Below are 20,327 nucleotides of genomic sequence, written 5' to 3'. Positions count from 1 at the left end.
CACAGAATGCTACGGCGCTTGACGGCAGTCCCACTTTCCCTTGAGACATCTGCTCGGCAAGCAGCGTCAAGTTACCGCTGGCCCGAGCATCGGTGGTTCAGTGGTAGAATGCTCGCCTGCCACGCGGGCGGCCCGGGTTCGATTCCCGGCCGATGCATCATTTTGCTTTTCCCGCGATAATGCTGCCGCGTGGCTTGAGCGCTTGAGATGCACGATCCACAAGAATGTGTAGCTGGATTTCCCTTGAGAAGGACCGAGAACGCAGCACTCGCGGGTCCCCACTAGGACGCTCGCATCATGTTCTACAGACTAGCGTCGGCCTGGCCTCACAAGTTGCTGGGTCCGGGTGCCTCCGAGGCACTGAACTTCAACGACAAGGAGTGCTGCCTATCGTTGCAACAGCTGCAGCAGCACCGCAATCAACTGGGCCGGCAGTGCACGTGTAGCAACAGAACACGTTATCCAGGAAGTACAGTGTCTCTACGTCTAATATTGGGTAAGGTGTTTACCCAGTTTCCAGGACAAGCGGTGCACCCGTGCCTCGGTAGCGCAGTAGGCAGCGCGTAAGTCTCATAATCTTAAGGTCGTGAGTTCGATCCTCACCCGGGGCATTTAATTTTCTGTGACATGGTGGTGCTGTTGCTAGGGCGCCAACGTATTTCTTGTTTGTTATCCACAGCGTTTCAACGCTTCAGCGGGAAAATGTTTACTTCCTGTTATTGCTACTTACAGCTTCCCTTTTCCTCTTCTCCCAGCAGAGCATGAAGCCAAAAGCATTGCTCTGCGACGTTTGAGGTGCGCGCCTTGCCAGTCAGTATGTGCACAGATGCTCGCAAAGAGAGGGGGGCGCCGACGCGGCACTCGACACGAAATGCGACAAGCGACCGTACGAACGGTCGAACGAAACGGCCACATCCGGTGTGGTCTAGTGGCTAGGATACCTGGCTTTCACCCAGGAGGCCCGGGTTCGATTCCCGGTACCGGAACGGAATTTTTTCCACACGAATCGTGACAAGTTTGAGCTGTCCGAGCGGCCGTTTCCCGTCCTGCTCGCAATATAGCTACTGTTTCGTGACCGTCAGCAGAATATAGACTAGGGAAGCAGACACACGACGACCATAGAAATGGTGTGCGGCTTCATGCCACCTGTTTCCAGCGTAGGGCTGAGCAACTGCATCTGCCGAGGCCCGTTAGCTCAGTTGGTTAGAGCGTCGTGCTAATAACGCGAAGGTCGTGGGTTCGATCCCCCCACGGGCCACTACTCTTTTCCTACTACGAAAAGGCGGCGCCGATTTCAGCTGGCGAGTGTGGTGACCAAAAGATCATCACCCTGCGTGGAAGTTGATAGAGGATCCGAACCCGACTCGTCGGGGAGCGCTACAGCATTCACTCGGCAATGGCCATAATATCTTGAATACACTGGTTCTCAACCGATAAAGAGAAAATGAAAGAAAATGTCCGATTGCCGATGCGTAACAACTTTGGCCCTTGTCAGTACTTGGGCGGGTGAGCGCATGGGAACACAGGGCGCTATTGGCACTTTTACTTCCTATTTTTGTTTCTCCTTTCTTTTCGGAGCTACAGCCCGATTCGGTCAGGGAGACGCCACCGTGAAATGAAGGGGGCGTGCTGTGTGTCCATCGCCTCGCCTCTCCTTACCTCTCTCAGTCGTTTCTCGTGCTTGTCGTTTTGATATAGGCCGATTTGAGAGCGTCAGCTCTCGCGTCAGCCGAGCAAAGTCGAGACAAGTCGAGACACACTAAGGGCTGGTATGCAGCGAGTAAGAGGGCGAAAAAACAATAATTTAAGAGCGCGTGGCAAAAGTACTCATACGCGAAATTAAAAGCCTGCTGCGGTGGCCGGGAATCGAACCCGGATCAACTGCTTGGAACGCAACTATGCTGACCATTACACCACCACCGCACAAGCGAGCGCCGCGCGTCCGCGCTGTGTCGGCTTCCCGCCAGTCGGCAGCGGCCGAAGGTGATCGTACCTGGCAGGCGCATTTCGAGGCAGGCTAGGGGAGCACATCCAGACGCATTCGGACAGCGTATCCGCGCACATTTCGCATCCTTTGGCAAGAGTTGGGCGCCGGCAACGCAAGAGTACGCAGAGGACCGCGTTCTGGCGGCATTTTTAAGCAGAGCAGTGCAGTGCAGGATTCAGCGTCTGCAGCATCTTTTCCACAGAATGCTACGGCGCTTGACGGCAGTCCCACTTTCCCTTGAGACATCTGCTCGGCAAGCAGCGTCAAGTTACCGCTGGCCCGAGCATCGGTGGTTCAGTGGTAGAATGCTCGCCTGCCACGCGGGCGGCCCGGGTTCGATTCCCGGCCGATGCATCATTTTGCTTTTCCCGCGATAATGCTGCCGCGTGGCTTGAGCGCTTGAGATGCACGATCCACAAGAATGTGTAGCTGGATTTCCCTTGAGAAGGACCGAGAACGCAGCACTCGCGGGTCCCCACTAGGACGCTCGCATCATGTTCTACAGACTAGCGTCGGCCTGGCCTCACAAGTTGCTGGGTCCGGGTGCCTCCGAGGCACTGAACTTCAACGACAAGGAGTGCTGCCTATCGTTGCAACAGCTGCAGCAGCACCGCAATCAACTGGGCCGGCAGTGCACGTGTAGCAACAGAACACGTTATCCAGGAAGTACAGTGTCTCTACGTCTAATATTGGGTAAGGTGTTTACCCAGTTTCCAGGACAAGCGGTGCACCCGTGCCTCGGTAGCGCAGTAGGCAGCGCGTAAGTCTCATAATCTTAAGGTCGTGAGTTCGATCCTCACCCGGGGCATTTAATTTTCTGTGACATGGTGGTGCTGTTGCTAGGGCGCCAACGTATTTCTTGTTTGTTATCCACAGCGTTTCAACGCTTCAGCGGGAAAATGTTTACTTCCTGTTATTGCTACTTACAGCTTCCCTTTTCCTCTTCTCCCAGCAGAGCATGAAGCCAAAAGCATTGCTCTGCGACGTTTGAGGTGCGCGCCTTGCCAGTCAGTATGTGCACAGATGCTCGCAAAGAGAGGGGGGCGCCGACGCGGCACTCGACACGAAATGCGACAAGCGACCGTACGAACGGTCGAACGAAACGGCCACATCCGGTGTGGTCTAGTGGCTAGGATACCTGGCTTTCACCCAGGAGGCCCGGGTTCGATTCCCGGTACCGGAACGGAATTTTTTCCACACGAATCGTGACAAGTTTGAGCTGTCCGAGCGGCCGTTTCCCGTCCTGCTCGCAATATAGCTACTGTTTCGTGACCGTCAGCAGAATATAGACTAGGGAAGCAGACACACGACGACCATAGAAATGGTGTGCGGCTTCATGCCACCTGTTTCCAGCGTAGGGCTGAGCAACTGCATCTGCCGAGGCCCGTTAGCTCAGTTGGTTAGAGCGTCGTGCTAATAACGCGAAGGTCGTGGGTTCGATCCCCCCACGGGCCACTACTCTTTTCCTACTACGAAAAGGCGGCGCCGATTTCAGCTGGCGAGTGTGGTGACCAAAAGATCATCACCCTGCGTGGAAGTTGATAGAGGATCCGAACCCGACTCGTCGGGGAGCGCTACAGCATTCACTCGGCAATGGCCATAATATCTTGAATACACTGGTTCTCAACCGATAAAGAGAAAATGAAAGAAAATGTCCGATTGCCGATGCGTAACAACTTTGGCCCTTGTCAGTACTTGGGCGGGTGAGCGCATGGGAACACAGGGCGCTATTGGCACTTTTACTTCCTATTTTTGTTTCTCCTTTCTTTTCGGAGCTACAGCCCGATTCGGTCAGGGAGACGCCACCGTGAAATGAAGGGGGCGTGCTGTGTGTCCATCGCCTCGCCTCTCCTTACCTCTCTCAGTCGTTTCTCGTGCTTGTCGTTTTGATATAGGCCGATTTGAGAGCGTCAGCTCTCGCGTCAGCCGAGCAAAGTCGAGACAAGTCGAGACACACTAAGGGCTGGTATGCAGCGAGTAAGAGGGCGAAAAAACAATAATTTAAGAGCGCGTGGCAAAAGTACTCATACGCGAAATTAAAAGCCTGCTGCGGTGGCCGGGAATCGAACCCGGATCAACTGCTTGGAAACGCAACTATGCTGACCATTACACCACCACCGCACAAGCGAGCGCCGCGCGTCCGCGCTGTGTCGGCTTCCCGCCAGTCGGCAGCGGCCGAAGGTGATCGTACCTGGCAGGCGCATTTCGAGGCAGGCTAGGGGAGCACATCCAGACGCATTCGGACAGCGTATCCGCGCACATTTCGCATCCTTTGGCAAGAGTTGGGCGCCGGCAACGCAAGAGTACGCAGAGGACCGCGTTCTGGCGGCATTTTTAAGCAGAGCAGTGCAGTGCAGGATTCAGCGTCTGCAGCATCTTTTCCACAGAATGCTACGGCGCTTGACGGCAGTCCCACTTTCCCTTGAGACATCTGCTCGGCAAGCAGCGTCAAGTTACCGCTGGCCCGAGCATCGGTGGTTCAGTGGTAGAATGCTCGCCTGCCACGCGGGCGGCCCGGGTTCGATTCCCGGCCGATGCATCATTTTGCTTTTCCCGCGATAATGCTGCCGCGTGGCTTGAGCGCTTGAGATGCACGATCCACAAGAATGTGTAGCTGGATTTCCCTTGAGAAGGACCGAGAACGCAGCACTCGCGGGTCCCCACTAGGACGCTCGCATCATGTTCTACAGACTAGCGTCGGCCTGGCCTCACAAGTTGCTGGGTCCGGGTGCCTCCGAGGCACATGAACTTCAACGACAAGGAGTGCTGCCTATCGTTGCAACAGCTGCAGCAGCACCGCAATCAACTGGGCCGGCAGTGCACGTGTAGCAACAGAACACGTTATCCAGGAAGTACAGTGTCTCTACGTCTAATATTGGGTAAGGTGTTTACCCAGTTTCCAGGACAAGCGGTGCACCCGTGCCTCGGTAGCGCAGTAGGCAGCGCGTAAGTCTCATAATCTTAAGGTCGTGAGTTCGATCCTCACCCGGGGCATTTAATTTTCTGTGACATGGTGGTGCTGTTGCTAGGGCGCCAACGTATTTCTTGTTTGTTATCCACAGCGTTTCAACGCTTCAGCGGGAAAATGTTTACTTCCTGTTATTGCTACTTACAGCTTCCCTTTTCCTCTTCTCCCAGCAGAGCATGAAGCCAAAAGCATTGCTCTGCGACGTTTGAGGTGCGCGCCTTGCCAGTCAGTATGTGCACAGATGCTCGCAAAGAGAGGGGGGCGCCGACGCGGCACTCGACACGAAATGCGACAAGCGACCGTACGAACGGTCGAACGAAACGGCCACATCCGGTGTGGTCTAGTGGCTAGGATACCTGGCTTTCACCCAGGAGGCCCGGGTTCGATTCCCGGTACCGGAACGGAATTTTTTCCACACGAATCGTGACAAGTTTGAGCTGTCCGAGCGGCCGTTTCCCGTCCTGCTCGCAATATAGCTACTGTTTCGTGACCGTCAGCAGAATATAGACTAGGGAAGCAGACACACGACGACCATAGAAATGGTGTGCGGCTTCATGCCACCTGTTTCCAGCGTAGGGCTGAGCAACTGCATCTGCCGAGGCCCGTTAGCTCAGTTGGTTAGAGCGTCGTGCTAATAACGCGAAGGTCGTGGGTTCGATCCCCCCACGGGCCACTACTCTTTTCCTACTACGAAAAGGCGGCGCCGATTTCAGCTGGCGAGTGTGGTGACCAAAAGATCATCACCCTGCGTGGAAGTTGATAGAGGATCCGAACCCGACTCGTCGGGGAGCGCTACAGCATTCACTCGGCAATGGCCATAATATCTTGAATACACTGGTTCTCAACCGATAAAGAGAAAATGAAAGAAAATGTCCGATTGCCGATGCGTAACAACTTTGGCCCTTGTCAGTACTTGGGCGGGTGAGCGCATGGGAACACAGGGCGCTATTGGCACTTTTACTTCCTATTTTTGTTTCTCCTTTCTTTTCGGAGCTACAGCCCGATTCGGTCAGGGAGACGCCACCGTGAAATGAAGGGGGCGTGCTGTGTGTCCATCGCCTCGCCTCTCCTTACCTCTCTCAGTCGTTTCTCGTGCTTGTCGTTTTGATATAGGCCGATTTGAGAGCGTCAGCTCTCGCGTCAGCCGAGCAAAGTCGAGACAAGTCGAGACACACTAAGGGCTGGTATGCAGCGAGTAAGAGGGCGAAAAAACAATAATTTAAGAGCGCGTGGCAAAAGTACTCATACGCGAAATTAAAAGCCTGCTGCGGTGGCCGGGAATCGAACCCGGATCAACTGCTTGGAACGCAACTATGCTGACCATTACACCACCACCGCACAAGCGAGCGCCGCGCGTCCGCGCTGTGTCGGCTTCCCGCCAGTCGGCAGCGGCCGAAGGTGATCGTACCTGGCAGGCGCATTTCGAGGCAGGCTAGGGGAGCACATCCAGACGCATTCGGACAGCGTATCCGCGCACATTTCGCATCCTTTGGCAAGAGTTGGGCGCCGGCAACGCAAGAGTACGCAGAGGACCGCGTTCTGGCGGCATTTTTAAGCAGAGCAGTGCAGTGCAGGATTCAGCGTCTGCAGCATCTTTTCCACAGAATGCTACGGCGCTTGACGGCAGTCCCACTTTCCCTTGAGACATCTGCTCGGCAAGCAGCGTCAAGTTACCGCTGGCCCGAGCATCGGTGGTTCAGTGGTAGAATGCTCGCCTGCCACGCGGGCGGCCCGGGTTCGATTCCCGGCCGATGCATCATTTTGCTTTTCCCGCGATAATGCTGCCGCGTGGCTTGAGCGCTTGAGATGCACGATCCACAAGAATGTGTAGCTGGATTTCCCTTGAGAAGGACCGAGAACGCAGCACTCGCGGGTCCCCACTAGGACGCTCGCATCATGTTCTACAGACTAGCGTCGGCCTGGCCTCACAAGTTGCTGGGTCCGGGTGCCTCCGAGGCACTGAACTTCAACGACAAGGAGTGCTGCCTATCGTTGCAACAGCTGCAGCAGCACCGCAATCAACTGGGCCGGCAGTGCACGTGTAGCAACAGAACACGTTATCCAGGAAGTACAGTGTCTCTACGTCTAATATTGGGTAAGGTGTTTACCCAGTTTCCAGGACAAGCGGTGCACCCGTGCCTCGGTAGCGCAGTAGGCAGCGCGTAAGTCTCATAATCTTAAGGTCGTGAGTTCGATCCTCACCCGGGGCATTTAATTTTCTGTGACATGGTGGTGCTGTTGCTAGGGCGCCAACGTATTTCTTGTTTGTTATCCACAGCGTTTCAACGCTTCAGCGGGAAAATGTTTACTTCCTGTTATTGCTACTTACAGCTTCCCTTTTCCTCTTCTCCCAGCAGAGCATGAAGCCAAAAGCATTGCTCTGCGACGTTTGAGGTGCGCGCCTTGCCAGTCAGTATGTGCACAGATGCTCGCAAAGAGAGGGGGGCGCCGACGCGGCACTCGACACGAAATGCGACAAGCGACCGTACGAACGGTCGAACGAAACGGCCACATCCGGTGTGGTCTAGTGGCTAGGATACCTGGCTTTCACCCAGGAGGCCCGGGTTCGATTCCCGGTACCGGAACGGAATTTTTTCCACACGAATCGTGACAAGTTTGAGCTGTCCGAGCGGCCGTTTCCCGTCCTGCTCGCAATATAGCTACTGTTTCGTGACCGTCAGCAGAATATAGACTAGGGGAAGCAGACACACGACGACCATAGAAATGGTGTGCGGCTTCATGCCACCTGTTTCCAGCGTAGGGCTGAGCAACTGCATCTGCCGAGGCCCGTTAGCTCAGTTGGTTAGAGCGTCGTGCTAATAACGCGAAGGTCGTGGGTTCGATCCCCCCACGGGCCACTACTCTTTTCCTACTACGAAAAGGCGGCGCCGATTTCAGCTGGCGAGTGTGGTGACCAAAAGATCATCACCCTGCGTGGAAGTTGATAGAGGATCCGAACCCGACTCGTCGGGGAGCGCTACAGCATTCACTCGGCAATGGCCATAATATCTTGAATACACTGGTTCTCAACCGATAAAGAGAAAATGAAAGAAAATGTCCGATTGCCGATGCGTAACAACTTTGGCCCTTGTCAGTACTTGGGCGGGTGAGCGCATGGGAACACAGGGCGCTATTGGCACTTTTACTTCCTATTTTTGTTTCTCCTTTCTTTTCGGAGCTACAGCCCGATTCGGTCAGGGAGACGCCACCGTGAAATGAAGGGGGCGTGCTGTGTGTCCATCGCCTCGCCTCTCCTTACCTCTCTCAGTCGTTTCTCGTGCTTGTCGTTTTGATATAGGCCGATTTGAGAGCGTCAGCTCTCGCGTCAGCCGAGCAAAGTCGAGACAAGTCGAGACACACTAAGGGCTGGTATGCAGCGAGTAAGAGGGCGAAAAAACAATAATTTAAGAGCGCGTGGCAAAAGTACTCATACGCGAAATTAAAAGCCTGCTGCGGTGGCCGGGAATCGAACCCGGATCAACTGCTTGGAACGCAACTATGCTGACCATTACACCACCACCGCACAAGCGAGCGCCGCGCGTCCGCGCTGTGTCGGCTTCCCGCCAGTCGGCAGCGGCCGAAGGTGATCGTACCTGGCAGGCGCATTTCGAGGCAGGCTAGGGGAGCACATCCAGACGCATTCGGACAGCGTATCCGCGCACATTTCGCATCCTTTGGCAAGAGTTGGGCGCCGGCAACGCAAGAGTACGCAGAGGACCGCGTTCTGGCGGCATTTTTAAGCAGAGCAGTGCAGTGCAGGATTCAGCGTCTGCAGCATCTTTTCCACAGAATGCTACGGCGCTTGACGGCAGTCCCACTTTCCCTTGAGACATCTGCTCGGCAAGCAGCGTCAAGTTACCGCTGGCCCGAGCATCGGTGGTTCAGTGGTAGAATGCTCGCCTGCCACGCGGGCGGCCCGGGTTCGATTCCCGGCCGATGCATCATTTTGCTTTTCCCGCGATAATGCTGCCGCGTGGCTTGAGCGCTTGAGATGCACGATCCACAAGAATGTGTAGCTGGATTTCCCTTGAGAAGGACCGAGAACGCAGCACTCGCGGGTCCCCACTAGGACGCTCGCATCATGTTCTACAGACTAGCGTCGGCCTGGCCTCACAAGTTGCTGGGTCCGGGTGCCTCCGAGGCACTGAACTTCAACGACAAGGAGTGCTGCCTATCGTTGCAACAGCTGCAGCAGCACCGCAATCAACTGGGCCGGCAGTGCACGTGTAGCAACAGAACACGTTATCCAGGAAGTACAGTGTCTCTACGTCTAATATTGGGTAAGGTGTTTACCCAGTTTCCAGGACAAGCGGTGCACCCGTGCCTCGGTAGCGCAGTAGGCAGCGCGTAAGTCTCATAATCTTAAGGTCGTGAGTTCGATCCTCACCCGGGGCATTTAATTTTCTGTGACATGGTGGTGCTGTTGCTAGGGCGCCAACGTATTTCTTGTTTGTTATCCACAGCGTTTCAACGCTTCAGCGGGAAAATGTTTACTTCCTGTTATTGCTACTTACAGCTTCCCTTTTCCTCTTCTCCCAGCAGAGCATGAAGCCAAAAGCATTGCTCTGCGACGTTTGAGGTGCGCGCCTTGCCAGTCAGTATGTGCACAGATGCTCGCAAAGAGAGGGGGGCGCCGACGCGGCACTCGACACGAAATGCGACAAGCGACCGTACGAACGGTCGAACGAAACGGCCACATCCGGTGTGGTCTAGTGGCTAGGATACCTGGCTTTCACCCAGGAGGCCCGGGTTCGATTCCCGGTACCGGAACGGAATTTTTTCCACACGAATCGTGACAAGTTTGAGCTGTCCGAGCGGCCGTTTCCGTCCTGCTCGCAATATAGCTACTGTTTTCGTGACCGTCAGCAGAATATAGACTAGGGAAGCAGACACCACGACGACCATAGAAAATGGTGTGCGGCTTCATGCCACCTGTTTCCAGCGTAGGGCTGAGCAACTGCAATCTGCCGAGGCCCGTTAGCTCAGTTGGTTAGAGCGTCGTGCTAATAACGCGAAGGTCGTGGGTTCGATCCCCCCACGGGCCACTACTCTTTTCCTACTACGAAAAGGCGGCGCCGATTTCAGCTGGCGAGTGTGGTGACCAAAAGATCATCACCCTGCGTGGAAGTTGATAGAGGATCCGAACCCGACTCGTCGGGGAGCGCTACAGCATTCACTCGGCAATGGCCATAATATCTTGAATACACTGGTTCTCAACCGATAAAGAGAAAAATGAAAGAAAATGTCCGATTGCCGATGCGTAACAACTTTGGCCCTTGTCAGTACTTGGGCGGGTGAGCGCATGGGAACACAGGGCGCTATTGGCACTTTTACTTCCTATTTTTGTTTCTCCTTTCTTTTCGGAGCTACAGCCCGATTCGGTCAGGGAGACGCCACCGTGAAATGAAGGGGGCGTGCTGTGTGTCCATCGCCTCGCCTCTCCTTACCTCTCTCAGTCGTTTCTCGTGCTTGTCGTTTTGATATAGGCCGATTTGAGAGCGTCAGCTCTCGCGTCAGCCGAGCAAAGTCGAGACAAGTCGAGACACACTAAGGGCTGGTATGCAGCGAGTAAGAGGGCGAAAAAACAATAATTTAAGAGCGCGTGGCAAAAGTACTCATACGCGAAATTAAAAGCCTGCTGCGGTGGCCGGGAATCGAACCCGGATCAACTGCTTGGAACGCAACTATGCTGACCATTACACCACCACCGCACAAGCGAGCGCCGCGCGTCCGCGCTGTGTCGGCTTCCCGCCAGTCGGCAGCGGCCGAAGGTGATCGTACCTGGCAGGCGCATTTCGAGGCAGGCTAGGGGAGCACATCCAGACGCATTCGGACAGCGTATCCGCGCACATTTCGCATCCTTTGGCAAGAGTTGGGCGCCGGCAACGCAAGAGTACGCAGAGGACCGCGTTCTGGCGGCATTTTTAAGCAGAGCAGTGCAGTGCAGGATTCAGCGTCTGCAGCATCTTTTCCACAGAATGCTACGGCGCTTGACGGCAGTCCCACTTTCCCTTGAGACATCTGCTCGGCAAGCAGCGTCAAGTTACCGCTGGCCCGAGCATCGGTGGTTCAGTGGTAGAATGCTCGCCTGCCACGCGGGCGGCCCGGGTTCGATTCCGGCCGATGCATCATTTTGCTTTTCCCGCGATAATGCTGCCGCGTGGCTTGAGCGCTTGAGATGCACGATCCACAAGAATGTGTAGCTGGATTTCCCTTGAGAAGGACCGAGAACGCAGCACTCGCGGGTCCCCACTAGGACGCTCGCATCATGTTCTACAGACTAGCGTCGGCCTGGCCTCACAAGTTGCTGGGTCCGGGTGCCTCCGAGGCACTGAACTTCAACGACAAGGAGTGCTGCCTATCGTTGCAACAGCTGCAGCAGCACCGCAATCAACTGGGCCGGCAGTGCACGTGTAGCAACAGAACACGTTATCCAGGAAGTACAGTGTCTCTACGTCTTAATATTGGGTAAGGTGTTTACCCCAGTTTCCAGGACAAGCGGTGCACCCGTGCCTCGGTAGCGCAGTAGGCAGCGCGTAAGTCTCATAATCTTAAGGTCGTGAGTTCGATCCTCACCCGGGGCATTTAATTTTCTGTGACATGGTGGTGCTGTTGCTAGGGCGCCAACGTATTTCTTGTTTGTTATCCACAGCGTTTCAACGCTTCAGCGGGAAAATGTTTACTTCCTGTTATTGCTACTTACAGCTTCCCTTTTCCTCTTCTCCCAGCAGAGCATGAAGCCAAAAGCATTGCTCTGCGACGTTTGAGGTGCGCGCCTTGCCAGTCAGTATGTGCACAGATGCTCGCAAAGAGAGGGGGGGCGCCGACGCGGCACTCGACACGAAATGCGACAAGCGACCGTACGAACGGTCGAACGAAACGGCCACATCCGGTGTGGTCTAGTGGCTAGGATACCTGGCTTTCACCCAGGAGGCCCGGGTTCGATTCCCGGTACCGGAACGGAATTTTTTCCACACGAATCGTGACAAGTTTGAGCTGTCCGAGCGGCCGTTTCCCCGTCCTGCTCGCAATATAGCTACTGTTTCGTGACCGTCAGCAGAATATAGACTAGGGAAGCAGACACACGACGACCATAGAAATGGTGTGCGGCTTCATGCCACCTGTTTCCAGCGTAGGGCTGAGCAACTGCATCTGCCGAGGCCCGTTAGCTCAGTTGGTTAGAGCGTCGTGCTAATAACGCGAAGGTCGCCCCCCACGGGCCACTACTCTTTTCCTACTACGAAAAGGCGGCGCCGATTTCAGCTGGCGAGTGTGGTGACCAAAAGATCATCACCCTGCGTGGAAGTTGATAGAGGATCCGAACCCGACTCGTCGGGGAGCGCTACAGCATTCACTCGGCAATGGCCATAATATCTTGAATACACTGGTTCTCAACCGATAAAGAGAAAATGAAAGAAAATGTCCGATTGCCGATGCGTAACAACTTTGGCCCTTGTCAGTACTTGGGCGGGTGAGCGCATGGGAACACAGGGCGCTATTGGCACTTTTACTTCCTATTTTTGTTTCTCCTTTCTTTTCGGAGCTACAGCCCGATTCGGTCAGGGAGACGCCACCGTGAAATGAAGGGGGCGTGCTGTGTGTCCATCGCCTCGCCTCTCCTTACCTCTCTCAGTCGTTTCTCGTGCTTGTCGTTTTGATATAGGCCGATTTGAGAGCGTCAGCTCTCGCGTCAGCCGAGCAAAGTCGAGACAAGTCGAGACACACTAAGGGCTGGTATGCAGCGAGTAAGAGGGCGAAAAAACAATAATTTAAGAGCGCGTGGCAAAAGTACTCATACGCGAAATTAAAAGCCTGCTGCGGTGGCCGGGAATCGAACCCGGATCAACTGCTTGGAACGCAACTATGCTGACCATTACACCACCACCGCACAAGCGAGCGCGCGCGCGTCCGCGCTGTGTCGGCTTCCCGCCAGTCGGCAGCGGCCGAAGGTGATCGTACCTGGCAGGCGCATTTCGAGGCAGGCTAGGGGAGCACATCCAGACGCATTCGGACAGCGTATCCGCGCACATTTCGCATCCTTTGGCAAGAGTTGGGCGCCGGCAACGCAAGAGTACGCAGAGGACCGCGTTCTGGCGGCATTTTTAAGCAGAGCAGTGCAGTGCAGGATTCAGCGTCTGCAGCATCTTTTCCACAGAATGCTACGGCGCTTGACGGCAGTCCCACTTTCCCTTGAGACATCTGCTCGGCAAGCAGCGTCAAGTTACCGCTGGCCCGAGCATCGGTGGTTCAGTGGTAGAATGCTCGCCTGCCACGCGGGCGGCCCGGGTTCGATTCCCGGCCGATGCATCATTTTGCTTTTCCCGCGATAATGCTGCCGCGTGGCTTGAGCGCTTGAGATGCACGATCCACAAGAATGTGTAGCTGGATTTCCCTTGAGAAGGACCGAGAACGCAGCACTCGCGGGTCCCCACTAGGACGCTCGCATCATGTTCTACAGACTAGCGTCGGCCTGGCCTCACAAGTTGCTGGGTCCGGGTGCCTCCGAGGCACTGAACTTCAACGACAAGGAGTGCTGCCTATCGTTGCAACAGCTGCAGCAGCACCGCAATCAACTGGGCCGGCAGTGCACGTGTAGCAACAGAACACGTTATCCAGGAAGTACAGTGTCTCTACGTCTAATATTGGGTAAGGTGTTTACCCAGTTTCCAGGACAAGCGGTGCACCCGTGCCTCGGTAGCGCAGTAGGCAGCGCGTAAGTCTCATAATCTTAAGGTCGTGAGTTCGATCCTCACCCGGGGCATTTAATTTTCTGTGACATGGTGGTGCTGTTGCTAGGGCGCCAACGTATTTCTTGTTTGTTATCCACAGCGTTTCAACGCTTCAGCGGGAAAATGTTTACTTCCTGTTATTGCTACTTACAGCTTCCCTTTTCCTCTTCTCCCAGCAGAGCATGAAGCCAAAAGCATTGCTCTGCGACGTTTGAGGTGCGCGCCTTGCCAGTCAGTATGTGCACAGATGCTCGCAAAGAGAGGGGGGCGCCGACGCGGCACTCGACACGAAATGCGACAAGCGACCGTACGAACGGTCGAACGAAACGGCCACATCCGGTGTGGTCTAGTGGCTAGGATACCTGGCTTTCACCCAGGAGGCCCGGGTTCGATTCCCGGTACCGGAACGGAATTTTTTCCACACGAATCGTGACAAGTTTGAGCTGTCCGAGCGGCCGTTTCCCGTCCTGCTCGCAATATAGCTACTGTTTCGTGACCGTCAGCAGAATATAGACTAGGGAAGCAGACACACGACGACCATAGAAATGGTGTGCGGCTTCATGCCACCTGTTTCCAGCGTAGGGCTGAGCAACTGCATCTGCCGAGGCCCGTTAGCTCAGTTGGTTAGAGCGTCGTGCTAATAACGCGAAGGTCGTGGGTTCGATCCCCCCACGGGCCACTACTCTTTTCCTACTACGAAAAGGCGGCGCCGATTTCAGCTGGCGAGTGTGGTGACCAAAAGATCATCACCCTGCGTGGAAGTTGATAGAGGATCCGAACCCGACTCGTCGGGGAGCGCTACAGCATTCACTCGGCAATGGCCATAATATCTTGAATACACTGGTTCTCAACCGATAAAGAGAAAATGAAAGAAAATGTCCGATTGCCGATGCGTAACAACTTTGGCCCTTGTCAGTACTTGGGCGGGTGAGCGCATGGGAACACAGGGCGCTATTGGCACTTTTACTTCCTATTTTTGTTTCTCCTTTCTTTTCGGAGCTACAGCCCGATTCGGTCAGGGAGACGCCACCGTGAAATGAAGGGGGCGTGCTGTGTGTCCATCGCCTCGCCTCTCCTTACCTCTCTCAGTCGTTTCTCGTGCTTGTCGTTTTGATATAGGCCGATTTGAGAGCGTCAGCTCTCGCGTCAGCCGAGCAAAGTCGAGACAAGTCGAGACACACTAAGGGCTGGTATGCAGCGAGTAAGAGGGCGAAAAAACAATAATTTAAGAGCGCGTGGCAAAAGTACTCATACGCGAAATTAAAAGCCTGCTGCGGTGGCCGGGAATCGAACCCGGATCAACTGCTTGGAACGCAACTATGCTGACCATTACACCACCACCGCACAAGCGAGCGCCGCGCGTCCGCGCTGTGTCGGCTTCCCGCCAGTCGGCAGCGGCCGAAGGTGATCGTACCTGGCAGGCGCATTTCGAGGCAGGCTAGGGGAGCACATCCAGACGCATTCGGACAGCGTATCCGCGCACATTTCGCATCCTTTGGCAAGAGTTGGGCGCCGGCAACGCAAGAGTACGCAGAGGACCGCGTTCTGGCGGCATTTTTAAGCAGAGCAGTGCAGTGCAGGATTCAGCGTCTGCAGCATCTTTTCCACAGAATGCTACGGCGCTTGACGGCAGTCCCACTTTCCCTTGAGACATCTGCTCGGCAAGCAGCGTCAAGTTACCGCTGGCCCGAGCATCGGTGGTTCAGTGGTAGAATGCTCGCCTGCCACGCGGGCGGCCCGGGTTCGATTCCCGGCCGATGCATCATTTTGCTTTTCCCGCGATAATGCTGCCGCGTGGCTTGAGCGCTTGAGATGCACGATCCACAAGAATGTGTAGCTGGATTTCCCTTGAGAAGGACCGAGAACGCAGCACTCGCGGGTCCCCACTAGGACGCTCGCATCATGTTCTACAGACTAGCGTCGGCCTGGCCTCACAAGTTGCTGGGTCCGGGTGCCTCCGAGGCACTGAACTTCAACGACAAGGAGTGCTGCCTATCGTTGCAACAGCTGCAGCAGCACCGCAATCAACTGGGCCGGCAGTGCACGTGTAGCAACAGAACACGTTATCCAGGAAGTACAGTGTCTCTACGTCTAATATTGGGTAAGGTGTTTACCCAGTTTCCAGGACAAGCGGTGCACCCGTGCCTCGGTAGCGCAGTAGGCAGCGCGTAAGTCTCATAATCTTAAGGTCGTGAGTTCGATCCTCACCCGGGGCATTTAATTTTCTGTGACATGGTGGTGCTGTTGCTAGGGCGCCAACGTATTTCTTGTTTGTTATCCACAGCGTTTCAACGCTTCAGCGGGAAAATGTTTACTTCCTGTTATTGCTACTTACAGCTTCCCTTTTCCTCTTCTCCCAGCAGAGCATGAAGCCAAAAGCATTGCTCTGCGACGTTTGAGGTGCGCGCCTTGCCAGTCAGTATGTGCACAGATGCTCGCAAAGAGAGGGGGGCGCCGACGCGGCACTCGACACGAAATGCGACAAGCGACCGTACGAACGGTCGAACGAAACGGCCACATCCGGTGTGGTCTAGTGGCTAGGATACCTGGCTTTCACCCAGGAGGCCCGGGTTCGATTCCCGGTACCGGAACGGAATTTTTTCCACACGAATCGTGACAAGTTTGAGCTGTCCGAGCGGCCGTTTCCCGTCCTGCTCGCAATATAGCTACTGTTTCGTGACCGTCAGCAGAATATAGACTAGGGAAGCAGACACACGACGACCATAGAAATGGTGTGCGGCTTCATGCCACCTGTTTCCAGCGTAGGGCTGAGCAACTGCATCTGCCGAGGCCCGTTAGCTCAGTTGGTTAGAGCGTCGTGCTAATAACGCGAAGGTCGTGGGTTCGATCCCCCCACGGGCCACTACTCTTTTCCTACTACGAAAAGGCGGCGCCGATTTCAGCTGGCGAGTGTGGTGACCAAAAGATCATCACCCTGCGTGGAAGTTGATAGAGGATCCGAACCCGACTCGTCGGGGAGCGCTACAGCATTCACTCGGCAATGGCCATAATATCTTGAATACACTGGTTCTCAACCGATAAAGAGAAAATGAAAGAAAATGTCCGATTGCCGATGCGTAACAACTTTGGCCCTTGTCAGTACTTGGGCGGGTGAGCGCATGGGAACACAGGGCGCTATTGGCACTTTTACTTCCTATTTTTGTTTCTCCTTTCTTTTCGGAGCTACAGCCCGATTCGGTCAGGGAGACGCCACCGTGAAATGAAGGGGGCGTGCTGTGTGTCCATCGCCTCGCCTCTCCTTACCTCTCTCAGTCGTTTCTCGTGCTTGTCGTTTTGATATAGGCCGATTTGAGAGCGTCAGCTCTCGCGTCAGCCGAGCAAAGTCGAGACAAGTCGAGACACACTAAGGGCTGGTATGCAGCGAGTAAGAGGGCGAAAAAACAATAATTTAAGAGCGCGTGGCAAAAGTACTCATACGCGAAATTAAAAGCCTGCTGCGGTGGCCGGGAATCGAACCCGGATCAACTGCTTGGAACGCAACTATGCTGACCATTACACCACCACCGCACAAGCGAGCGCCGCGCGTCCGCGCTGTGTCGGCTTCCCGCCAGTCGGCAGCGGCCGAAGGTGATCGTACCTGGCAGGCGCATTTCGAGGCAGGCTAGGGGAGCACATCCAGACGCATTCGGACAGCGTATCCGCGCACATTTCGCATCCTTTGGCAAGAGTTGGGCGCCGGCAACGCAAGAGTACGCAGAGGACCGCGTTCTGGCGGCATTTTTAAGCAGAGCAGTGCAGTGCAGGATTCAGCGTCTGCAGCATCTTTTCCACAGAATGCTACGGCGCTTGACGGCAGTCCCACTTTCCCTTGAGACATCTGCTCGGCAAGCAGCGTCAAGTTACCGCTGGCCCGAGCATCGGTGGTTCAGTGGTAGAATGCTCGCCTGCCACGCGGGCGGCCCGGGTTCGATTCCCGGCCGATGCATCATTTTGCTTTTCCCGCGATAATGCTGCCGCGTGGCTTGAGCGCTTGAGATGCACGATCCACAAGAATGTGTAGCTGGATTTCCCTTGAGAAGGACCGAGAACGCAGCACTCGCGGGTCCCCACTAGGACGCTCGCATCATGTTCTACAGACTAGCGTCGGCCTGGCCTCACAAGTTGCTGGGTCCGGGTGCCTCCGAGGCACTGAACTTCAACGACAAGGAGTGCTGCCTATCGTTGCAACAGCTGCAGCAGCACCGCAATCAACTGGGCCGGCAGTGCACGTGTAGCAACAGAACACGTTATCCAGGAAGTACAGTGTCTCTACGTCTAATATTGGGTAAGGTGTTTACCCAGTTTCCAGGACAAGCGGTGCACCCGTGCCTCGGTAGCGCAGTAGGCAGCGCGTAAGTCTCATAATCTTAAGGTCGTGAGTTCGATCCTCACCCGGGGCATTTAATTTTCTGTGACATGGTGGTGCTGTTGCTAGGGCGCCAACGTATTTCTTGTTTGTTATCCACAGCGTTTCAACGCTTCAGCGGGAAAATGTTTACTTCCTGTTATTGCTACTTACAGCTTCCCTTTTCCTCTTCTCCCAGCAGAGCATGAAGCCAAAAGCATTGCTCTGCGACGTTTGAGGTGCGCGCCTTGCCAGTCAGTATGTGCACAGATGCTCGCAAAGAGAGGGGGGCGCCGACGCGGCACTCGACACGAAATGCGACAAGCGACCGTACGAACGGTCGAACGAAACGGCCACATCCGGTGTGGTCTAGTGGCTAGGATACCTGGCTTTCACCCAGGAGGCCCGGGTTCGATTCCCGGTACCGGAACGGAATTTTTTCCACACGAATCGTGACAAGTTTGAGCTGTCCGAGCGGCCGTTTCCCGTCCTGCTCGCAATATAGCTACTGTTTCGTGACCGTCAGCAGAATATAGACTAGGGAAGCAGACACACGACGACCATAGAAATGGTGTGCGGCTTCATGCCACCTGTTTCCAGCGTAGGGCTGAGCAACTGCATCTGCCGAGGCCCGTTAGCTCAGTTGGTTAGAGCGTCGTGCTAATAACGCGAAGGTCGTGGGTTCGATCCCCCCACGGGCCACTACTCTTTTCCTACTACGAAAAGGCGGCGCCGATTTCAGCTGGCGAGTGTGGTGACCAAAAGATCATCACCCTGCGTGGAAGTTGATAGAGGATCCGAACCCGACTCGTCGGGGAGCGCTACAGCATTCACTCGGCAATGGCCATAATATCTTGAATACACTGGTTCTCAACCGATAAAGAGAAAATGAAAGAAAATGTCCGATTGCCGATGCGTAACAACTTTGGCCCTTGTCAGTACTTGGGCGGGTGAGCGCATGGGAACACAGGGCGCTATTGGCACTTTTACTTCCTATTTTTGTTTCTCCTTTCTTTTCGGAGCTACAGCCCGATTCGGTCAGGGAGACGCCACCGTGAAATGAAGGGGGCGTGCTGTGTGTCCATCGCCTCGCCTCTCCTTACCTCTCTCAGTCGTTTCTCGTGCTTGTCGTTTTGATATAGGCCGATTTGAGAGCGTCAGCTCTCGCGTCAGCCGAGCAAAGTCGAGACAAGTCGAGACACACTAAGGGCTGGTATGCAGCGAGTAAGAGGGCGAAAAAACAATAATTTAAGAGCGCGTGGCAAAAGTACTCATACGCGAAATTAAAAGCCTGCTGCGGTGGCCGGGAATCGAACCCGGATCAACTGCTTGGAACGCAACTATGCTGACCATTACACCACCACCGCACAAGCGAGCGCCGCGCGTCCGCGCTGTGTCGGCTTCCCGCCAGTCGGCAGCGGCCGAAGGTGATCGTACCTGGCAGGCGCATTTCGAGGCAGGCTAGGGGAGCACATCCAGACGCATTCGGACAGCGTATCCGCGCACATTTCGCATCCTTTGGCAAGAGTTGGGCGCCGGCAACGCAAGAGTACGCAGAGGACCGCGTTCTGGCGGCATTTTTAAGCAGAGCAGTGCAGTGCAGGATTCAGCGTCTGCAGCATCTTTTCCACAGAATGCTACGGCGCTTGACGGCAGTCCCACTTTCCCTTGAGACATCTGCTCGGCAAGCAGCGTCAAGTTACCGCTGGCCCGAGCATCGGTGGTTCAGTGGTAGAATGCTCGCCTGCCACGCGGGCGGCCCGGGTTCGATTCCCGGCCGATGCATCATTTTGCTTTTCCCGCGATAATGCTGCCGCGTGGCTTGAGCGCTTGAGATGCACGATCCACAAGAATGTGTAGCTGGATTTCCCTTGAGAAGGACCGAGAACGCAGCACTCGCGGGTCCCCACTAGGACGCTCGCATCATGTTCTACAGACTAGCGTCGGCCTGGCCTCACAAGTTGCTGGGTCCGGGTGCCTCCGAGGCACTGAACTTCAACGACAAGGAGTGCTGCCTATCGTTGCAACAGCTGCAGCAGCACCGCAATCAACTGGGCCGGCAGTGCACGTGTAGCAACAGAACACGTTATCCAGGAAGTACAGTGTCTCTACGTCTAATATTGGGTAAGGTGTTTACCCAGTTTCCAGGACAAGCGGTGCACCCGTGCCTCGGTAGCGCAGTAGGCAGCGCGTAAGTCTCATAATCTTAAGGTCGTGAGTTCGATCCTCACCCGGGGCATTTAATTTTCTGTGACATGGTGGTGCTGTTGCTAGGGCGCCAACGTATTTCTTGTTTGT

At 55.1% G+C, this 20,327-nt stretch overlaps 45 non-coding genes across 45 annotated transcripts; 37 read left to right on the top strand and 8 right to left on the bottom strand.

Annotated features, from left to right (window-relative positions):
* The first annotated feature begins 86 nt into the window (after positions 1 to 86).
* On the top strand, positions 87 to 157 carry Trnag-gcc. The gene has a single exon. It is a non-coding gene; the product is annotated as a tRNA-Gly (tRNA).
* A 381-nt stretch (positions 158 to 538) lies between these two features.
* Positions 539 to 611, top strand: Trnam-cau. The gene has a single exon. It is a non-coding gene; the product is annotated as a tRNA-Met (tRNA).
* A 303-nt stretch (positions 612 to 914) lies between these two features.
* Trnae-uuc lies at positions 915 to 986 on the top strand. The gene has a single exon. It is a non-coding gene; the product is annotated as a tRNA-Glu (tRNA).
* A 198-nt stretch (positions 987 to 1,184) lies between these two features.
* Trnai-aau lies at positions 1,185 to 1,258 on the top strand. Its single transcript has one exon. It is a non-coding gene; the product is annotated as a tRNA-Ile (tRNA).
* Positions 1,259 to 1,851: 593 nt separating this feature from the next.
* On the bottom strand, positions 1,852 to 1,923 carry Trnag-ucc. Its single transcript has one exon. It is a non-coding gene; the product is annotated as a tRNA-Gly (tRNA).
* Positions 1,924 to 2,270: 347 nt separating this feature from the next.
* On the top strand, positions 2,271 to 2,341 carry Trnag-gcc. Its single transcript has one exon. It is a non-coding gene; the product is annotated as a tRNA-Gly (tRNA).
* Positions 2,342 to 2,722: 381 nt separating this feature from the next.
* On the top strand, positions 2,723 to 2,795 carry Trnam-cau. Its single transcript has one exon. It is a non-coding gene; the product is annotated as a tRNA-Met (tRNA).
* A 303-nt stretch (positions 2,796 to 3,098) lies between these two features.
* Trnae-uuc lies at positions 3,099 to 3,170 on the top strand. Its single transcript has one exon. It is a non-coding gene; the product is annotated as a tRNA-Glu (tRNA).
* A 198-nt stretch (positions 3,171 to 3,368) lies between these two features.
* On the top strand, positions 3,369 to 3,442 carry Trnai-aau. The gene has a single exon. It is a non-coding gene; the product is annotated as a tRNA-Ile (tRNA).
* Positions 3,443 to 4,455: 1,013 nt separating this feature from the next.
* On the top strand, positions 4,456 to 4,526 carry Trnag-gcc. The gene has a single exon. It is a non-coding gene; the product is annotated as a tRNA-Gly (tRNA).
* Positions 4,527 to 4,908: 382 nt separating this feature from the next.
* Trnam-cau lies at positions 4,909 to 4,981 on the top strand. The gene has a single exon. It is a non-coding gene; the product is annotated as a tRNA-Met (tRNA).
* A 303-nt stretch (positions 4,982 to 5,284) lies between these two features.
* On the top strand, positions 5,285 to 5,356 carry Trnae-uuc. The gene has a single exon. It is a non-coding gene; the product is annotated as a tRNA-Glu (tRNA).
* A 198-nt stretch (positions 5,357 to 5,554) lies between these two features.
* Trnai-aau lies at positions 5,555 to 5,628 on the top strand. Its single transcript has one exon. It is a non-coding gene; the product is annotated as a tRNA-Ile (tRNA).
* A 593-nt stretch (positions 5,629 to 6,221) lies between these two features.
* Trnag-ucc lies at positions 6,222 to 6,293 on the bottom strand. The gene has a single exon. It is a non-coding gene; the product is annotated as a tRNA-Gly (tRNA).
* Positions 6,294 to 6,640: 347 nt separating this feature from the next.
* On the top strand, positions 6,641 to 6,711 carry Trnag-gcc. Its single transcript has one exon. It is a non-coding gene; the product is annotated as a tRNA-Gly (tRNA).
* Positions 6,712 to 7,092: 381 nt separating this feature from the next.
* Trnam-cau lies at positions 7,093 to 7,165 on the top strand. Its single transcript has one exon. It is a non-coding gene; the product is annotated as a tRNA-Met (tRNA).
* A 303-nt stretch (positions 7,166 to 7,468) lies between these two features.
* Positions 7,469 to 7,540, top strand: Trnae-uuc. The gene has a single exon. It is a non-coding gene; the product is annotated as a tRNA-Glu (tRNA).
* Positions 7,541 to 7,739: 199 nt separating this feature from the next.
* On the top strand, positions 7,740 to 7,813 carry Trnai-aau. Its single transcript has one exon. It is a non-coding gene; the product is annotated as a tRNA-Ile (tRNA).
* A 593-nt stretch (positions 7,814 to 8,406) lies between these two features.
* On the bottom strand, positions 8,407 to 8,478 carry Trnag-ucc. Its single transcript has one exon. It is a non-coding gene; the product is annotated as a tRNA-Gly (tRNA).
* A 347-nt stretch (positions 8,479 to 8,825) lies between these two features.
* Positions 8,826 to 8,896, top strand: Trnag-gcc. Its single transcript has one exon. It is a non-coding gene; the product is annotated as a tRNA-Gly (tRNA).
* Positions 8,897 to 9,277: 381 nt separating this feature from the next.
* Trnam-cau lies at positions 9,278 to 9,350 on the top strand. The gene has a single exon. It is a non-coding gene; the product is annotated as a tRNA-Met (tRNA).
* Positions 9,351 to 9,653: 303 nt separating this feature from the next.
* Trnae-uuc lies at positions 9,654 to 9,725 on the top strand. Its single transcript has one exon. It is a non-coding gene; the product is annotated as a tRNA-Glu (tRNA).
* Positions 9,726 to 9,926: 201 nt separating this feature from the next.
* On the top strand, positions 9,927 to 10,000 carry Trnai-aau. The gene has a single exon. It is a non-coding gene; the product is annotated as a tRNA-Ile (tRNA).
* Positions 10,001 to 10,594: 594 nt separating this feature from the next.
* Trnag-ucc lies at positions 10,595 to 10,666 on the bottom strand. Its single transcript has one exon. It is a non-coding gene; the product is annotated as a tRNA-Gly (tRNA).
* A 347-nt stretch (positions 10,667 to 11,013) lies between these two features.
* Positions 11,014 to 11,083, top strand: Trnag-gcc. Its single transcript has one exon. It is a non-coding gene; the product is annotated as a tRNA-Gly (tRNA).
* Positions 11,084 to 11,466: 383 nt separating this feature from the next.
* Trnam-cau lies at positions 11,467 to 11,539 on the top strand. The gene has a single exon. It is a non-coding gene; the product is annotated as a tRNA-Met (tRNA).
* A 304-nt stretch (positions 11,540 to 11,843) lies between these two features.
* On the top strand, positions 11,844 to 11,915 carry Trnae-uuc. Its single transcript has one exon. It is a non-coding gene; the product is annotated as a tRNA-Glu (tRNA).
* An 856-nt stretch (positions 11,916 to 12,771) lies between these two features.
* On the bottom strand, positions 12,772 to 12,843 carry Trnag-ucc. The gene has a single exon. It is a non-coding gene; the product is annotated as a tRNA-Gly (tRNA).
* Positions 12,844 to 13,191: 348 nt separating this feature from the next.
* Positions 13,192 to 13,262, top strand: Trnag-gcc. Its single transcript has one exon. It is a non-coding gene; the product is annotated as a tRNA-Gly (tRNA).
* A 381-nt stretch (positions 13,263 to 13,643) lies between these two features.
* Positions 13,644 to 13,716, top strand: Trnam-cau. Its single transcript has one exon. It is a non-coding gene; the product is annotated as a tRNA-Met (tRNA).
* A 303-nt stretch (positions 13,717 to 14,019) lies between these two features.
* Trnae-uuc lies at positions 14,020 to 14,091 on the top strand. Its single transcript has one exon. It is a non-coding gene; the product is annotated as a tRNA-Glu (tRNA).
* Positions 14,092 to 14,289: 198 nt separating this feature from the next.
* On the top strand, positions 14,290 to 14,363 carry Trnai-aau. The gene has a single exon. It is a non-coding gene; the product is annotated as a tRNA-Ile (tRNA).
* A 593-nt stretch (positions 14,364 to 14,956) lies between these two features.
* Trnag-ucc lies at positions 14,957 to 15,028 on the bottom strand. Its single transcript has one exon. It is a non-coding gene; the product is annotated as a tRNA-Gly (tRNA).
* Positions 15,029 to 15,375: 347 nt separating this feature from the next.
* Positions 15,376 to 15,446, top strand: Trnag-gcc. The gene has a single exon. It is a non-coding gene; the product is annotated as a tRNA-Gly (tRNA).
* Positions 15,447 to 15,827: 381 nt separating this feature from the next.
* Trnam-cau lies at positions 15,828 to 15,900 on the top strand. The gene has a single exon. It is a non-coding gene; the product is annotated as a tRNA-Met (tRNA).
* Positions 15,901 to 16,203: 303 nt separating this feature from the next.
* On the top strand, positions 16,204 to 16,275 carry Trnae-uuc. The gene has a single exon. It is a non-coding gene; the product is annotated as a tRNA-Glu (tRNA).
* A 198-nt stretch (positions 16,276 to 16,473) lies between these two features.
* Trnai-aau lies at positions 16,474 to 16,547 on the top strand. Its single transcript has one exon. It is a non-coding gene; the product is annotated as a tRNA-Ile (tRNA).
* A 593-nt stretch (positions 16,548 to 17,140) lies between these two features.
* On the bottom strand, positions 17,141 to 17,212 carry Trnag-ucc. The gene has a single exon. It is a non-coding gene; the product is annotated as a tRNA-Gly (tRNA).
* A 347-nt stretch (positions 17,213 to 17,559) lies between these two features.
* Positions 17,560 to 17,630, top strand: Trnag-gcc. Its single transcript has one exon. It is a non-coding gene; the product is annotated as a tRNA-Gly (tRNA).
* A 381-nt stretch (positions 17,631 to 18,011) lies between these two features.
* Positions 18,012 to 18,084, top strand: Trnam-cau. The gene has a single exon. It is a non-coding gene; the product is annotated as a tRNA-Met (tRNA).
* Positions 18,085 to 18,387: 303 nt separating this feature from the next.
* Positions 18,388 to 18,459, top strand: Trnae-uuc. The gene has a single exon. It is a non-coding gene; the product is annotated as a tRNA-Glu (tRNA).
* A 198-nt stretch (positions 18,460 to 18,657) lies between these two features.
* Trnai-aau lies at positions 18,658 to 18,731 on the top strand. Its single transcript has one exon. It is a non-coding gene; the product is annotated as a tRNA-Ile (tRNA).
* A 593-nt stretch (positions 18,732 to 19,324) lies between these two features.
* Positions 19,325 to 19,396, bottom strand: Trnag-ucc. The gene has a single exon. It is a non-coding gene; the product is annotated as a tRNA-Gly (tRNA).
* Positions 19,397 to 19,743: 347 nt separating this feature from the next.
* Trnag-gcc lies at positions 19,744 to 19,814 on the top strand. The gene has a single exon. It is a non-coding gene; the product is annotated as a tRNA-Gly (tRNA).
* Positions 19,815 to 20,195: 381 nt separating this feature from the next.
* On the top strand, positions 20,196 to 20,268 carry Trnam-cau. The gene has a single exon. It is a non-coding gene; the product is annotated as a tRNA-Met (tRNA).
* The last annotated feature ends 59 nt before the right edge of the window (positions 20,269 to 20,327 follow it).

Source organism: Schistocerca piceifrons, unplaced genomic scaffold (genome assembly GCF_021461385.2).
Source record: "Schistocerca piceifrons isolate TAMUIC-IGC-003096 unplaced genomic scaffold, iqSchPice1.1 HiC_scaffold_157, whole genome shotgun sequence".
NCBI lineage: Eukaryota > Metazoa > Arthropoda > Insecta > Orthoptera > Acrididae > Schistocerca > Schistocerca piceifrons.
The sequence above is the reverse complement of the archived record's forward strand: the minus strand, read 5'-3'. Positions and strand labels throughout refer to the sequence as shown.